We start from the raw sequence: 17,551 nt of genomic DNA, 5'->3' as shown, positions 1-17,551 counted from the left end.
CTTGTCGTGTAGGACTCCATACAGCAGCTTTCCATCTCCGATGCTTTCCCACAATACGACAGACAATATACAATATACAATATACAATTTCCCACAATATACGACAGACAAATACGACGACAATTGACTCTGTCCTAACTGGAACCAGGACAAACACTTATATATTTATATTGAAATAATTTTATGTAAGGGACAGACCCTAAGCTGGACATCACTACTTTTTTTCTACTCAGGACACAGACTAGCTATGCTAATTTACTTTAGGTGAAAGGGCTTGAATGCTTTAAAACAATTAAGTCTCTGAAGACAAAGAGGCAGCACTGAAGGCTTCTTCTGTAATCTCTACAACTTTGTATTTAAGAATTATCTACAGAAACACTTGCTTCAGCTTTTTTCCACATGAACTCTGGCTTAAAATTAAAGGAAGGTTTCTAAAGAACAGATCAAAATGTTTCTGGAATACTCAGTCTTGTCATGAGCAATTGAAACAAACAAAAAAACAAAACAAAACAAAACAAAAACTCCTAGAAAGTGTTAATGAATCGCCAATACAGAAACCCTTTCCTTGTTCGCAAAAAATCTAAGCACCCAAACTGTTTATACATAATTATTTTTTCAACTTGGCTTCTTTGCATAGTAGACTAAAACCAATTGAGTTTTGGGATTATGGAATTTTATTGGGAGATTCATGTTATCTATTCATAGCATCTTAAAAAATATTTGTATCTAGTCTAAGTTGTCTCTGTAACAGTAATTGGAAAGAGAGCACTATCTTTTAGAGGATCATCATGTTTTATCTACCAGCTCCATAAAGATGTTTTGGATACACTGTGAAACTTCATATTGCAATAGGTTTCTATATTGGTACCAATATTTTATCGTTTTATGAAAAACTGAACATAAGCCAGCAATGTGTACCTGCAGCCCAGAAAGCCAGCCATACCCTGGGCTGCACCAACAGCAGTGTGGCCAGCAGGGTGAGGGAGGGGATTGTACCCCTCTGCTCTGCTCTCGTGAGACCCCACCTGCAGCACTGTGCTCAGCTCTGGGGCCCCCAGCATAAGAAGGACAGGGACCTGTGTGGAGTAATTACCTAAAGTGACTAGGAAAATTAAACTAATATTGAAATTTTAAAGAAAATTTATAACATTGAAGAAGCTTTCAGGGTAGGGTGTAGCTGCATTAGCGTTCCCTAGGCTTCCAAGCTTAGATGTTACCGCACTAGGGGAACCTGGTGTGCTAACTCTAAGGAACAGTAGAGAGTGTAGAGCGGAGTGGAGAGACCATGGCTAGGCTCTGTGACAAGAGGGGGACTCGATTGTTCTTGTGCACACCGAGACTGATAAACTGCACATTTGCTACCCTGAGCCAAAGACCAGTCATGTTTCTGACAAAATGCTGTATTCTAGTGAACTTTTTCTCATTATAATATCATTATAATACCAAAACACACCTCCATCCCAAAAGCTACCTGCCTCCAGGTTGCAACCACCCCTCACTGAGAACATGCTCTGAATTTCTCAGAGCCTATACCTTTAAACAAAGGCAAGAAAACTTTTCACCAGTCATAACTAAGATACGCTTGACCAGAGCCACTCAAGCTCCACCTAAAATACAGAAATAATATAAATTGGCTTAAGAGAGAGGGGATGTTAGGGAAGATACCATTGTCAGGGGAGATACCATCATCAGGGGAGATACCATCACAAGGACCTCCTGACTTCTCCTGCCAAGAAGGCAAGTTGGATCCTGGGGTGTGCTGGGATGAGTGTTGCCAGCATGTCAGGTGAAGTGATCCTGCCCCTCTACTCAGCCCTGGTAAGGCCACATCTGGAGGGACATGTCCAGTGCTGGACTGCCCAGTACAATAGAGACCTGAAGCTCCTGCAGAGAGTCCAGCAGAGAGCTACAAAGATGATTAGGAGAGCCGAGCATCTCTCTTAGGAGGAAAGGCTGAGGGAGCTCAGCTTGTTTAGCCTGGAGAAGAAAAGGCTGAGAGGGGATCTTCTCGCTATATTGATAAGACTCCTGTTGTCCTCTGGACTCTTTTTGGTGGTGCCCAGCGACAAGGTGAGAAGCAATGGGTGCAAACTGCAACACAGCAAGTTCAATCTGATGAGGAGAGAATAAAATCATGTTTACTGTGGGAGTAACACAGTGCAACTCCAGACCTGAGAGGTCCTGGGGGAACAGCTCCATGGGACTGAGCGGTTGATGGAAGGCAATCAGAAGTGGAGGTGGAGGACAGACCCTGTGCCCAAGGGACAGCCTGTCTCTCTGACAAGCAAAACGGCAAGGGAGAGCCACCCCCAGGTAAGGGGCCCTCAGCCCCCCTGACCGTCGTCCTCCTTCCACATGAGGGCCTCTTTCAGGCCACACAAGCCCCCTCCCAACACAGCCATGTTGGGCCTGGGGCATGGTGCGCCATCACAGAAGCTTCCTGATGTCACTGTGGATTCTGCTCCCCTGCTTTGTCCTGGGGCCTATAAAAACCCCTGCACCTGGCCCACCACTCGCTGATCTCCCAGGCCCTCTAGCGACTGCCAGCCATGGTTGGCCTTAAGAGGTCCTGGGATGACAGCTGCCCACACCTTCATGGGACCATGGCGAGGTGGGTGATTGAACCCAAGCAGAAGTGGAGGTGGAGGAGTGCGAGCGCAGGGGGAGCGGCCGCGGCAGACGGTGTGGAGCCCATGGAGGTGGAGGCCGAAGAGCCAATGGAGGTGGATCTACCTCCAACCCATCTGATATGGCACAATGTCATCGTGCCAGGGCTCCCACCTGCGAGACCACAACATCGTCATCGCAGAACCGCCCGGCCTGTTCCTTACTCCCGGCCCTGCCTCTGCCTCCACAACTTGGAGGGAGAGGCCATCCATTTACCATCTAGCAGGATTGCCTGCACGACGGCCTCTCCTCACGCCCCCTGCCCATCATCCCCACCTCTTGTGCAGAAGTGTCATCTCTCCTGCACGGAGTCCGAGGCAGTGGGCAAGAACGCACTTCGCTTCCTTTGGGCTGCTGCACCAGGGTGGCAGGAGAAGCCCTCCAAAGGCCATGCTGGGCATGGGGTGTCTCGGTGTGAGGACAAGAAGGCTGCCCAACAAGTGCTTGAAGACGAAGCTGTGCCCTGCATGGCGGTGCACAGAGAAAAGCAGCAGATCACTCAAAATGATGACGCAGACAGCTGTCACAAGCCTTCAGGTCTGCCAGGAGGAAGCACAGGAGTGCAACATAAAGTCCATTCAAGATGCTTGGCTACCAGTTCTTCCCAAGACTGGGCAACAAATGGATAGAATAATCCCAATAAAAATAAGAAAGAAAGACATTGCAACAACAACCACAATAAGAATAAACAACTGGTGAAAGCACTTTCCTCTCTTATTTGGTGTCATTTCTGCAACTGCCCCTGGACTCTGGAGGCCCGTTCTGGTCACCCCGGTAAAGATCCCGATGGCTGTGGAGTGGGCCCAGCTCACAGCACTGGAGGTAGTGAGAGGCCGGAGCACATGGCATACAAGGGCAGGCTGAGGAAACAACTCTCGTCAGCAAGAAGGAGAGAAGGCTCAGGGGTGGAGCTGACAGCTGCCTCCAGCTGCCTGCTGGGAAGGGGGAGTAGAGAAGATGGTGCCTGTTCCTTCTCTGAGGTGCTCCGTGGCAGAAAGGTGAGTGGCACCAGGGCCACGCTTGCAGGTGGAGACAGACCAGCTAGCAAAAAGGAAAAGATTGTCCCTACAAGGGTGCTCAGTCAGAACCGGTGTCCAGAAGGCTGTGGAGTCTCTGTCCTGGAGTACAGCTGTCTTTGAGTGCACAAGGCTGGGTGTTTGAATCATGTAATCACAAAATGGTTAGGGTTGGAAGGGACCTTAAAGATCATCCTATTCCCATCCCCATGCCATGGACAGGGGACAGCTTCCTCTATACCATGTTGCCCAAAGCCCCATCCAGCCTGCTCAGGAACTACTGTTCAGGAACCTTCTTTGATCATCATGACCTTGCCAAGAAGACAGACAGGAGCCCTCTGAGTGAATTCCACCTCTTCCCTCACCACCCTTGAAGGTGTCCCTCTTTCATTCCTTGGACTTGTGCATGCCCAGATGCCTTACGCCCTCCCAAACTGTGTCTGCATGCCACAGACTCTGCTTTTAGGCTTGGAAGAGGGTGCCTTGAGAGTACACCTTAGACCTGGGACTTGAGGGAAAGCATTCTTCCACAGCTGATGGGTCTGCTTTCTTCCTCCTGGTGATCTTTCCCACCTGTCCTGTGCTATTTCAGTTGAAGAAGGGAGCAAAACCAGCCCCAGCAGCAGGAAATGTCCCTGGGAGGGGGAGAGCAGCTTTACTCATATGTGGATATCTAGACTGTAACACCTAAATTTCGGTGTCTGAGTCTGGAGCATTAAGTTAGAGGACATGAACTTCATACCTAAAAATAGACAGCAGCATAGCTTCTGCAATTAGTGATCTGTCCCTCCTTTTCAAGGAAGACATTTCCTTTCATTCTCATTTCAAGGTCTTAAAATTTTAACTTTAACAATTCAATAAAAGCTTTTAAAGGCTTTGGGAAGAAAGATAAAATGATGGATTGGGGGATTTCCTCTAAAACGTTATTACATTTGATAGCATCCAAGGGATAGTAATTGAAATGGAGGGTTGCTGCAAACAAATTATCAAGCCTGCAATGCATATCTTGTTCATTTAATCGAATGCCGTGGCATTTTTAGCCACACGTTTTCTGCTACAGTTTTTGTCTCTGAAGATTGCTTGAAACCAGATAGCAGAACATTATTTTAATATTCACTCAGAATCAGAAGGGTAAGGTCTTAAAAAAAGTCAGGTAAATGGATGTTGAGGAGCTTGCTGGTGACAGTCTGTGTAAAAAGGAGCAGGAATATATCAAGGTCTTTAATTGAGCTCCATCACTCTTAAGATAAATAACATGTAATAGCTTTTTGACAGTAGTAGCTGAGCTATTTTAAAGAGCCATCTGACAGTAACCACAAGGCTATATTCATTTTCCTCTGACACCTGAAAGCGTTAGACCATCACATGACTTAATAGCCTCTCTTCTAAACCACCTTTGACATGTTACAGGACTGTATAAAGAAAAAAAATAGACTTAGCTACATTAATGTTTCTAATTTCTAGGATATAAATGTAAATTCTCTTGCCCTGATCCTTTTTGAACCATTTTTTTTTCATGAAGATGGGTAAGCAAATGATACTGTCCTTCAACCAAGAAGTAGTGGCGGATCATGCATATCCTGCTTATCAATTGTGCCGTGTATTGTAAAATAGATAAGTTAATACAGTTGCAGTCTATTGCAGTTTTACCTCTTCGCTGCAGTGGTAGTTCTTCACAGTACCCAAGCTTCACAGTGGCAACCCCATGACGATGCTTTAACATACTGCCAAAGCTGAACCATGATGCCATGCAAGCTCTGTGTTGAGATGTAAATGACAGCACCACATGCCAAAATATGGAATAAAATTTCTTGGAAACTATTGGCCAGAACTCATATGAAAATTGTGTTTTCTTTTTTTTTTTAAAGATCTATTTTTTTCAGGATATAAATTTCTTAATCTCACCCAAAAAAAGTGTCACTAAATCATATTATTCTCTGGCAGCATTCATTTTATATATATATGTATATATAACTCCTTTAAAAACAATTAACTTCTTTTTTGCTAGTCACAAATAATTTCTCTCAGATCTTCATACTTTCTATATTAAGGAAAAAATGCATTAATGGGGAGGGAGTCAAAGCCACTGGGTCAAATATAGATATCTATGCTATAAATGTCTACACTTTATCTTATAAAAAACATTCTTCATGTTCAAAATCAGACAGGTAGCTCGTCCCCAAACATGCAGTTTTTACAGCAGGAAAAAAGAAGTGGGCAACGATCAACAGCAACCTTCACATTAACAGAAACGGTTCCTTAAGCGATTGCACTTCCACCAGTCAGCTTCCATGAGCAGATAAATGTTTCCTTCGGGGTATGCCCAGAACCACGTACATTTTGATGGCACGGAGCAGCTAAGCATGTAATTCATATTTATGTGCTGTCAGGGCTTAAAAACCAATCATTTCTCTAAATCTAGTTGAGGCATATAAAAAGCTTTTGCACCAATTGCAGGCTCATCAAATTGAACTGTTCTTTTTCTTTCCTTTTTTTTTTTTTTCCCCTCTTTTTCTCCAATAGATTGTTGGGGGTGGGGCTGGGGGGAAGGTGTTGTGGTTTTGTTTCTTAGATTTTTTTTTTTTTATCCAATGGTCAAAGATTTTAAGTCTGTCTCTTAACCAAGGACAGCACAGCTAAGCCTACATAAGTATGTCCTAACCTTAGGCTGTAGTCCAGTGGGTTCTGTAATCTTCCTGCCAGTTTCGTTTCTGTTGTGTTTTTTTTTTTCCTCTTTTCCATGCTAATTAACAGTTACCTGAGCTAGAGAAAGGAGTGGGATTTGCAGTTAGCACGTGTACCCAGGAGACAGGAAGCTGCATTTACACCATGCTCCGATAAATGCATACATTATTTACATTAATTGGAAGTGGGACTGAATTCTAGCTCCCTTCCCTCCAGTAAGTGACTAGCCTCTGGGGTTCAAAATTACATTTACTAATCTTTCTCGCTCTCAGTGGTCCAATTCATCCTGAATTATTTCATGCAAAGTAGAGCGGCTTAAGGAGACAGTGAAAACATCCACCCCACACACACACTACACAAGTCCACAGCAGCAGATTTCTGTTTGTTGGAGAACCCTGTGTGTGGGCTTAATCTCTGGAAATACACCGAGATCTCTCACTGTGGAGGGGATGGTTCTGCCAAGCATCTTCCCAGGTATAGGGAGGCAGCATTCCCTTCACAGAAGAAAAGAATCCCTTTTTCACATATTCTTTGTTTTGAGATTGTGTTATCTAATTCTGGGAGTGTGCGTCAGGCTGTGAATCTCCTAGGAGGAAAAGGCAGCTCCCTGCAGTAGGGAAAAAATAATAAAATAAAATAAAATAAAATAAAATAAATAAAATAAAATAAAATATAATAAAATAAAATAAAATAAAATATAATAAAATAATCCAAAGTTGTAAAATTCAAGATACAACCTCCTTTTTTGCATTTCTTATTGCCCAGCCCAGCCAGCATCCTATTGACAGAAGTGGCTTTTTCAGATGTCCTCCTTTTGCCCCTAACTCTGCCTTGGACGCTGTGAATTCTGTTCAGCAGCTTGGCTGACAGCACTGTAACAAGTTGCACTGTGACACATTATCCGCCTTCACAGATCTGACCCAAGGTGATTTATTAAGTCTCACACAAGAAGTGTGCAGCGGACTGCAGGACTGAACTTGTCTGCTGAATCTTAATGTAGTACACGACCTACTGGATGGTCCCTAATCTGAAGGTTTCACTTCTGAAAATCTTAAGAGCTAGATGCTCTTCGGTTACATTTTAATATCTCAGAATGCAGCCATGCACATATTGCCCAGGACAAATTCTGATTTGTGGGATCAGAGACTTAATTATTTTTAGTTTTATGCTTCATGGGTAATGCTTCACTGAAATGTAACTTAACTCTCCTACTTCATGTACTGATGGTTTCTTTCATATTTTGACTTGAAGACCTTGCTGAGGTCTTAAAGAAAACTAGTACCTCCCACAATGCTCAAAAGAACTAAGTTTGGATAGCAGTAGTGTCTTATTGGTCCCGATGGAAATAAAGGTAGTTAAGCAGAACTAGTTGGAATGTCTTTAAAAAATTGTTTATTTACACTTTATGTTTTTTCATGTGAGGGGAGTTTAGCCCTCAAAACTTAGGGACACCCTACAGTTAACAAAAAGTTATTATTACTATTACAAAAAGTTATGATTACTATTACAAGTCTGAACAAACTATCTTTGTATGAGTCTAGTCAAACTCTACATTACATAGCTTGTAGCATAAACATACTAAATGCTAAACTGGAGCCAAGGGATTGTTTTACAGTACATAAATAATAATGCATAATAATACCAGAGATTGTTTTACAATACATAGGCCTGAGTATTTCTGCTGAGCAGTAATCTGCTAAGCAGATAGAGAGGCAGATGATGGTGCCTGGAGGCAACTGAGAAAGCCAGGGGAATGGTTAGCTGTAGTGTTTTTGCCAGCAGATCTGCACGCAGGGTTAGATGTAGCTTGATGAGGCCCTGCTGGTCTCCAGGACTGTAAGAGACCTCCAGAATTTGGCACACCAACCTACAAAAGGTGTTACAAAAGAGATGGAGATTAGTTAGTTCCTCTTCTAGTCACCTCATCAGAAAATCAGATAATTTTATATGGTTATTGACGTATTCTGTGGAAGGGGCAGTTCCTTACTGCATGCTCTCATTTCTCCCTTCTTATTTTCTCCTATCTCCCTCAAGTGCTGTTTTGTCAAGACATTTGATTCATAATTTAAGACTGGAGCTCATTAACTACTCAGGGAGTTGGATTTAGCTTCTTGATTTCTGGGCAGGGGCTCAAGCTGGTATTTGCAGAAAGCCCCTGGAAACTGAATGCTGTTATGCTGCGGCCAATGATAAATAACGGATAAGATATAAGGAAAAATTTCTTTACTGTGTGGGTGGTTAAACACTGAAACAGGCTTCCTAGAGAGGTGGTTGATGCCCCATGCCTGACAGTGTTTAAGTGCCATTTGGACAATGCCCTCAATAACATGCTTTAACTTTTGGTTAGCGATGAAGGGGACAGGCAGTTGGTCTAGATAAACACTGAATGTCCCTTCCAACAGAACAATACTGTTGCCTATTCTATTCTATTCTATTCTATTCTATTCTATTCTATTCTATTCTATTCTATTCTATTCTATTCTATTCTATTCTATTCTATTCTATTCTATTCTATTCTATTCCATTCCCCCACATCTATCAGATCAGCAACAGATGTTGGTGTCAATTTATACAGAGTCTGTATAAGCTGAGCTCTTGCTCTCTTACATGCTGCTCAAGAACTGCCAACACGAAGAGAATATTACACCCTGTGGCTTCTGCACAAACAAAAGGAATGCCAATGACAACGATTCGGTATCTATTTTAAGAATAGTAGGCAGGTTCTCACTGTTTCCTTTGTGCAATACTCACACTAATAATAATTATAATCTTTAGGTCTTTACCTGTAGAAAGGCAGAAAGGAATTTGCAAATGTGAATATAATAAAAAAGTAAGCTCAGGCAGAAATGCATATTGTAGCAACGCTATCAGATACCGTGACCCATCCCAATGAGTCATCCCACATATGACAGTCCCTTACTCCCCTCACTCCTCCAGGACTGCACCGTATCATGACAGCCACAAATCTGAAATGCTAGCTGAGATTCCAGTTTTATGAATACGGGCACCATTCATCGATGTACATATGAAATGATACAATGATATCATCACTGAATTATCCTAAGTTACTTCCTGATCATATTTCCCAGAATTTTGTGCGTGTACAGAAATTCAAAAGTACTAATTGAAATTATAGTGAGCCTTAACAAATTTAAAGTAAGTGCTGCCTTTAATGGAAGGTAGTGTTTCTTATACTTAAGTATCTTTATCTTAATAACTTCAGTTCTCAAAGAATCACTAACTACTGGGAGGAAACTCACCAGAATTTTCTCTATCCACTGAGTTAAATCTCAGATTAATTTCACGAAACACTTTGTTCTTTTACAGATTAAAAGATCAGATTCTGAAATGCTTATCTGGAAACAGACAAAATGTAAATGGATCCATTGCCAGAAGGAGCAGGAAAGAAATTTTAAGTAAAACTTATGTGTACATTTTCTTATATACCTTTTTCTGCTGCAGTGAGAAACTGCTGGTGGATAATCAGTGTGGATTATCTCAGTAACTTCTTAGATATTTGATAAGCTGCTTCACAAAGTAATGATTTCAGTCTGGGTGACAGTTAAATAACCTGGTAAATAACTAATCCAGCTGCCAGAAGGTTATGTGAATACTATTCAGAGTGGGCCTTCTATGAAACATTTTTTCTTGTGCAAGCAGAGATCCCTTTCTTTCAAACAACGAGCAATCTTTCTTGTTAAAAACATACGTTAGTTTATCCACTGCATACTAAGCACTTTCTGGATACTTAAAATGAATCATAGAAGCATAAATTCATAGAATCACAGAATAGTTTGGATTGGAACAGACCTTAAAGGTCATCTAGTTCCAATGCCCCTGCCATGGGCAGGGACCCCTCGCACCATTCCAGGCTGCCCCCAGCCCCATCCAGCCTGGCCTTGGGCACTGCCAGGGATGGGGCAGCCACAGCTCCTCTGGGCAGCCTGCGCCAAGGCCTCAATGCCCCCTGAGTGAAGAATTTCCTCCTAACATCTAATCTAAATCTACCCTCTTTCAGTTTAAAGCCATTCCCCTTTGTCCTACCACCACACCCCCTGACCAGGAGTCCCTCCCCAGCTCTCCTGCAGCCCCCTTTAGGCCCTGGCAGGCCGCTGTGAGGTCTCCCCGGAGCCTTCTCCTCTCCAGGCTGAGCAACCCCAACTCCCTCAGCCTGGCTCCACAGCAGAGGTGCTCCGGCCTCTGAGCATCCTCATGGCTTCTTCTGGACTCACTCCAACAGGTCTCTGTCCTTCTGGTGCTGGGGGCTCCAGAGCTGAAGACAGGGCTCCAGATGGAGTCTCACAAGAGCAGAGCAGGATATGGTTGGCTTTCTGGGCTGCAGGCGCATATTGCCAGCTCATGTTCAGTTTTCCATCAACCCACATCCCCAGGGCCTTCTCCGTCAGGGCTGCTCTCAGTTCACAAGGGCTGCTCTCAATAGGTTATTTCCCACTCATTTTGTAGATTAAAACACACAGCTGTCTAAACGCAGATATCTACATGACTCTATGGTTCCATGTGCGCAGTGTCTCAACTGTTCATTAAGGTCAATGAAGGTGTGATCAATACTGTGGAGCCTGAAGAGCTATTCCATTCCCGGGTGTAGGCCAGTGAGTTAGGATCAGATGAGTAACTCTCTTGACTATCAGACTTGGTTCAGTCACCTAACTATAAGCATTAGGTACTATTTTATATGTATTCTGTCATTTAGCACCTACCACAGCAGGCTGGTTTTGGTTTCCTGTTGGTTGCTTGGGCCTACCATTGAGTCAAAGCATGGCTGACTGAGACATCCTAGGGGATCCTATCACTGGACACTTACACTATCACAACTGAATCAAACTATACATCTCCACTGACAGTAATGGGGGCTTGGACATGATAAATACATGTAGACAAGTTGCCATTTCTAGAGTCCAGAAATACAGCATGACTGCTTTCAGCTGGCAAAATATTTGCAGACCATTAACCTCTTCAGAGTTGAACAGTTTCCTTTTCAAACAGAACACAAACAAAAGGTCAGTCTAATTTTGAGATAATGGCTGCTGATATCTACGAGTGGGATAGGATGTGAGCACCGAAGGTCTTGATCTGTGTATTCCAGACCACAACTTTCAGACAGTATATTATCCTGAGAATCTATTACAGTGAGGGCTACACGATTTCTCATCTTATGAGTACTGAAGGAAGGCAATGTGACAGATGAAAAAATATTTGAGACAAATAAGATTTTAGAGAACATTTGTTATGCTGACCTAGTCACTTTCTGTTTTCTTTTTGGAAACTGCTCTTGAGGTCTTATACTTAGCACTAGCATCTAATTCTCATCTTGCTTCATCACACCTCACTTTTTTTACTCTGGAAAAACAACTAATCATACTGCCAGGGACTGACGATTTGTTGTGGCTCTGTATTGTAACAGGATGATTCTCTGGAGAGCTGAATTTAACTCTTGGCTCTGACATTGAACCGTGGCATATTTTGGGGTAAATCTCTTTTTGATTCCATCTTTCTTGGTTGAAACGACTCACTACATTTAATTTAGTTTGTGTCCACATTGCTCTTTCTATTCTTATGTGAGACTTACTCTAATGTGGGCAGGTTACTTGACAAAGCCTGAGGTAGTCATCCTGGGGTCCCTTTATATTCACTGGAGAGAAATAACACAACATAATGAATTGTCTAATGCTAAGACAAAAATGTCCTCTGTAGTTGTCTGTTTCTCTCCAGTGGTGATTTAAAAATGGGAGACTAGACTAAGCTAACAGATGTAACTATATATTAAATATTTACAATTAGGTGAGGTAAATTGCACAATTACTAAGTAGGACTTCTGGCAAAATATTTTAAGTACATTGTTTATTTAAGTGACCTGAATGGAGAACTCTGACAATAAAATTAACTGTAATAAATTAACATATCTATGTAAATCATTTTGTTAAGCATGAAGAAGCATAATAAACTGTTTTATATTTATGGAAAAACCTAGGAAGAAACAGAAAAAAATACATGTGAAACTCCCAGGTTTTGTCAACTTTATTTTCCATCATTCATGCACAGCTGATTAAAAAAGAAGTGCATTATACTGTAGTATTTTATTTAGATTTTGTTGGTTTTGTTCGTGGGTGTGGTTTTTTTTTGTCAGTTTTTTGTTTGTTTGTTTGTTTGTCCCTCTGTGCTGTGTTTCTCTCTCTGGCATTTGGTATCTTGACTTACAGGATTTTCCAAATCTATATAACACCCTCTGAGAAGGAAGCTTTTATAAAGCAAGAGAAAGAATTTTTATTCCCTTGTAATTACAATCCCCACATAACAGTCTTTTAAGTTGTACTTGTCAAAAGGAAAGGTGTACATTCATGTTTGCCTCTACTCTGGATAAAACAAAAAGAAAAGGACTTAAATCTCAACAGGAATTGTTTCAGGTAGTTACAATGGCATTAGTTATAAAGCCTGCTAGTAAGAAGGGCCTCCAGACAGATTACAATATTTTCATTTCTGGATTTCCTGAAAAGCAGACTGTATAAATATCTAAAATAATTATTTAGGTAAGCAAGGCCTGTCTTGATGTAAGAATATAAACTAGACAACCTCTTGAGGCCCTTTCAAACTATATTTCAATATCTTTTGGTTTTGTGCTTAGCGGCAATGAAAAACTAGAGAGCTTGTCTATCAGGACATGGAATTCACTGAGAGAAAAATTGAAGAAAATCAGAACACAGGCTGTGCAGAGAGCTTCAAAACAGAGACAGCTGAATTACTTGTTATTGATACATGATTCAAAATGCACAATAATCATTTTGGAGAGTCTTTATAATTTGAAATTTCATGTTTATGCGAGCTTACAAAATCATGTTATTATTCCTTCCGTACTGTCCTCAATCACTTTAACACCACAGAGCAAATAAATTGTTTGTTGGTGTTTTTTTTTTAGACTACTTGGAAGGTGCTTAACAGAGATATGGTTGATTTACAGAAGCAATGGAAAGCTTTTCTGACATTTCAGAATGTGTACAATCATTGAGTTTTTCTTTCTGCTCTTTGATCACCATTACACTGAGGACTGTTTTTTTTTTCCCCATAAATAGCAATCTTGAAGACAACAGGTCTAACATGAGTGCCAGAAGAAATGTGGTAGGATGGGTAAGCACCCATCAGAGCAGGGCTCCATCCACTTGATTAATAAGTAGAGAGACGATTTATGCAATATATTAATGAAAACAGCTGTTGACAATGATATATATTAATGGTTGGATCTGTAATTAAGTCCTGATTAATTACATGACAAAAATAAAATAAAATGCTTAACTTTAATATGCAAAATCTTTTGGAGATGGAAAGAGAGAAAGTTGAATCTTTCAACTGTCCCTGCTCCAGATCATCTGAATATTAATTGTTCTCATGTTCATCTTCATTGTTTTCATTTCCATGCCACCTTCACTTTAAAGTGAGGAATACTAGGCTGACCCATCAGGCAAAGGAAACTCCTGATGCTCAACTGGTCTGAACAGTTCCATGTTGTTATTAGCTGAAATTAGCCTTACAAAACAATGTTTAATAGGAGATGATAAGTAGGTAGGTAGTAGGAAGGTAGGTAGGTAGATAGATAGATCGGTAGATAGATAGACAGACATTTTGCTATGTAGAAGACATGAATAGGTAGATAGGCAGACAGGCAGGCAGATGAATAGATCTGCTGCTCCTTGATTGTTTCAGATGCCAAAATTACAAGTCTTACAAACTGACTGATTGATTATCTTCCTCTCAACCTTAATGATTATAATAATAGCTGGGGTCAACCTGCCAGCAGTTGCTCAGGAAAAGTAATTAATCTGGTTCATACCCTTACCCAGGGGAAAATAAATAATGTATATATCTTCTGTTCGTGGTCCTTCACAGACAGACTTCCCCAGCTTCTGGAGCACTCTCAATCTAGATGTGGTGTAAGGGTTTCTTTATGAAAGGAAATAGAAATTTAAGGTCTGTGAATGCTCAGAAACAAAATATCAATCAACTGAAAATGAAAGCAATTCATAAACCTGAAGTCCTCTTCATTTCTGCATTTGTACTCTCCAGTATCTAGAGGAAATCACATTCTGTGAATGTGCCATTTTCATGCACTACAAACTGCACTTGTGGGTTAACAATAACTTTGGGAACATCTATCATGTTGGTTCAGGCAGACAGACGAGATGGAATTCAATTCATCTAAAAGCTAAGTGTCTTTTGCAGGTAACATTTTTAAGCTGCCTCTATAGTCAGTGGAGACATACAGACACTTCCAGATGTCAACTCAATCTCCCTTAAGGTGCGACTAACAGAGATTAGATGAAATACATGTGGGAAATTCTAGATTTTATTTCATTGTATTTCATTTTATTCACTATAGAGTATTGACACAACGAGCTTAGATTTGATTTCTAGTTTCCAAGTAGCTAATGGAAGGTAAAAGAACTTCAGCTGCTTACTTGTTTTGTTTGGACTAATTTATTTTCATCACTCACTAAGTCCTCTTTTATAACTATGAAGGCCTCCTGCACATAATCATCCTACTCCCATTTCCCACAGCCTTCCCTGAAGCAGTGTCTAAATTTTGCAATGCAATATAAATGGAAGGTTTTAAGCCTGTCCACAGCAATTAGCAGTATTAGTTTAATTGCTACACAGTCTGATTTATGCATCAAAACCAATTATGAACCTTTGAAAAATCTCTCCCACCACCTATGCACGAATACAAACAAAGAATATTTTCGGATTCAGTCCCTCTGTCATTTAAGAGGACTAGACACTGCAGTGATGCTCTAAGGGACCATGAATTTTGATTAATTCTTCTGCAATTTGCATGCATAATTAAACAGCTTGCCTTCATTGTCTAAGCATTGTCATCAGTGTTTGGGTTTATGTTAAGTTCCCTTACAAAGCTGCATTTTGTTTGCACGGATTTTAAATGGAATACCTCATAAAACAAGATTCTGATGTTTCAACTTCTGCTTCTCTTATTCTCTCAGTCTTTGCTTTTCCTCAGTCTCTGAAATGCTTTCATCTTCATCCTCTTGAGAGTGAGAGACTAGAATGAAGTCTTGCTTGTTGCTTCTAACCTCCAGAAAGACATTAAAAATAAAATTATATTTTCTCATCTGTAACAACAGAAAAACGTGTTTCCATAGTAGCAACAATACCATTGGAAAAGTCCTTACAGATCCCATTCAGCTCAGTTGGTTGAGCCCTGCCTTATCCTATGGCATGGCTGGAGATCACAAACACCTACATCTTTGTCATCCAGCAAGGGGGCAATAGTCCCAGTCAGTAATTTCAGTCTCTCCTAGGATGAAGTTTTCAGAATTAACCAGGAGATCAAAAAAAAGACCAAACACCTAAATTAGTGATCGAGAATGGTAATTATATCTAAGTCAGTATGATCCAAAGAACAAGCTGTCATACTCTCTGGCAGCTTGTGAAAACTGTGTTAAGTCTTCCATCTTCCTCACTAAACTCTTACTCCCCTGGGCATCTAATAACTGGTTCATGTCTACCACCTTGAGTAATCCAAGGCATCTCAAGTGACACAGAGGCCTCTGTGTAGACAACCAGATCAAGTCCTTGACATTAATCTTACTTCTAGAGGTAGGATTTAGATCTAAATACAGACATCTACATATAAGTGTCCACAGTACATGCTAGTGGACTGGGTTTACATGGCAAGGTTTTAGCAGTGAGAAGCTGCAGGTGTGGCCTCTGATCTGTCACAGCCAGCTCCAACCAGCTCCAAAAGGGACCCACTGCTAGCCAGAGCCGAGCAGTGAGTGGTGCTGGTTGGGCCTCTGGGAGAGCAGATTTAAGGATGGGAAAGAAACTGCTGTGCTACAGCAGCTGGGAGAGAGGAGAGAGAAATGTGAGAGAAGCAGCCCTGCAGCCCCCAAGGTGAGTGCAGCAGGAGGGCAGGAGGTGCTCCAGGCACGCAGCACGATTCCCCTGCGGCCTGTGGAGAGGCCCCTGGTGGAGCAGGCTGTCCCCCTGCAGCCCACGGGTCCCACATGGAGCAGATCTCCACGCTGCAGCCCGTGGAGGAGCCCCCGGTGGAGCAGGTGGATGTGGCCTGGAGGAGGCTGCGGCCCGTGGAGAGCCCCCGCAGGAGCAGGCCCCGGGCCGGAGCTGCAGCCCGTGGAGAGGAGCCCCCGCAGGAGCAGGGGGTCTGGGGGGAGCTGCCGCCCGTGGGGGACCCGTGCTGGAGCAGTTTGCTCCTGGGGGACGGACCCCGTGGTACGGAGCCGTGTGGGAGCAGGTCTTGAAGAGCTGCTGCCTGTGGGCAGCCCCCGCAGGCTCAGTTGGGGAAGGACGGCATCCCGTGGGAGGGACCCCGCGTGGAGCAGGGGCAGAGAGGGACCGTGAGGGAGCGGCGGGGATGAAGCGTCAGGGACTGACCGCAGCCCCATTCCCCTGTGCTGCTCATAGGGAGGAAGGAGAAGAGGGCATATGAGGAGGAGGGTGTTTTTAGTTTGCTTTTAGTTTCTCACTGTTCTGGTCTGCTCGTGATAGGTAATAAATTATATTAATCTCCCTTATGCTGAGTCTTTTTTTGCCCATGACAGTAACTGGAGAGGGTTGTCCCTTTCCTTATCTCAATATATGAGTTTTTTATTCATCATGTATTCTTCCCCTGTTTTTTTAGGAGGAGTGAGAGGGGCATGGTGGAGCTTAGCTAGTCACCAGCATGAAAACACTGTGGATAATTGTAGGGCTCAAGTCAGCTGCTTGTGCAAATTAAAAATATTCCAGAACAGTTAGTTGTCTGTTTTCTGACCTAGGTCCCATCAATCAGTCCCATAAAACTGTTCTGGAAACCCTAAAGCATCTCATATGATGAGCATCTTATATAATATTTGTGTAATAGATGGCTATACTTGGGCAACTGAATCACATCTTTAGACACCACCTACTTAGCTCCCCCCGTGACACATAACTCCACTCACACTTCTTGTCAGGCCACAGGTTTCATGCAGCTCCTGTGTGGTATTTGTGAACACATCTATTTGTAAATATTTTAATCTTGATGTTTGTGTATGAATTTTGCACGGTTAGGTTTAGCTGATAGTAGTCCCATTTCTAGATAATATAAGAACATTTACACTCTATGAAGCTCGATATAAGTGCTATTAAGTACAAATTATTATTAATGGATTAGTAAG

The sequence above is a fragment of the Anser anser genome, assembly GCF_964211835.1.
Source record: "Anser anser genome assembly, chromosome: 2".
NCBI classification, from domain to species: domain Eukaryota; kingdom Metazoa; phylum Chordata; class Aves; order Anseriformes; family Anatidae; genus Anser; species Anser anser.
Note: the sequence above shows the minus strand (reverse complement) of the source record.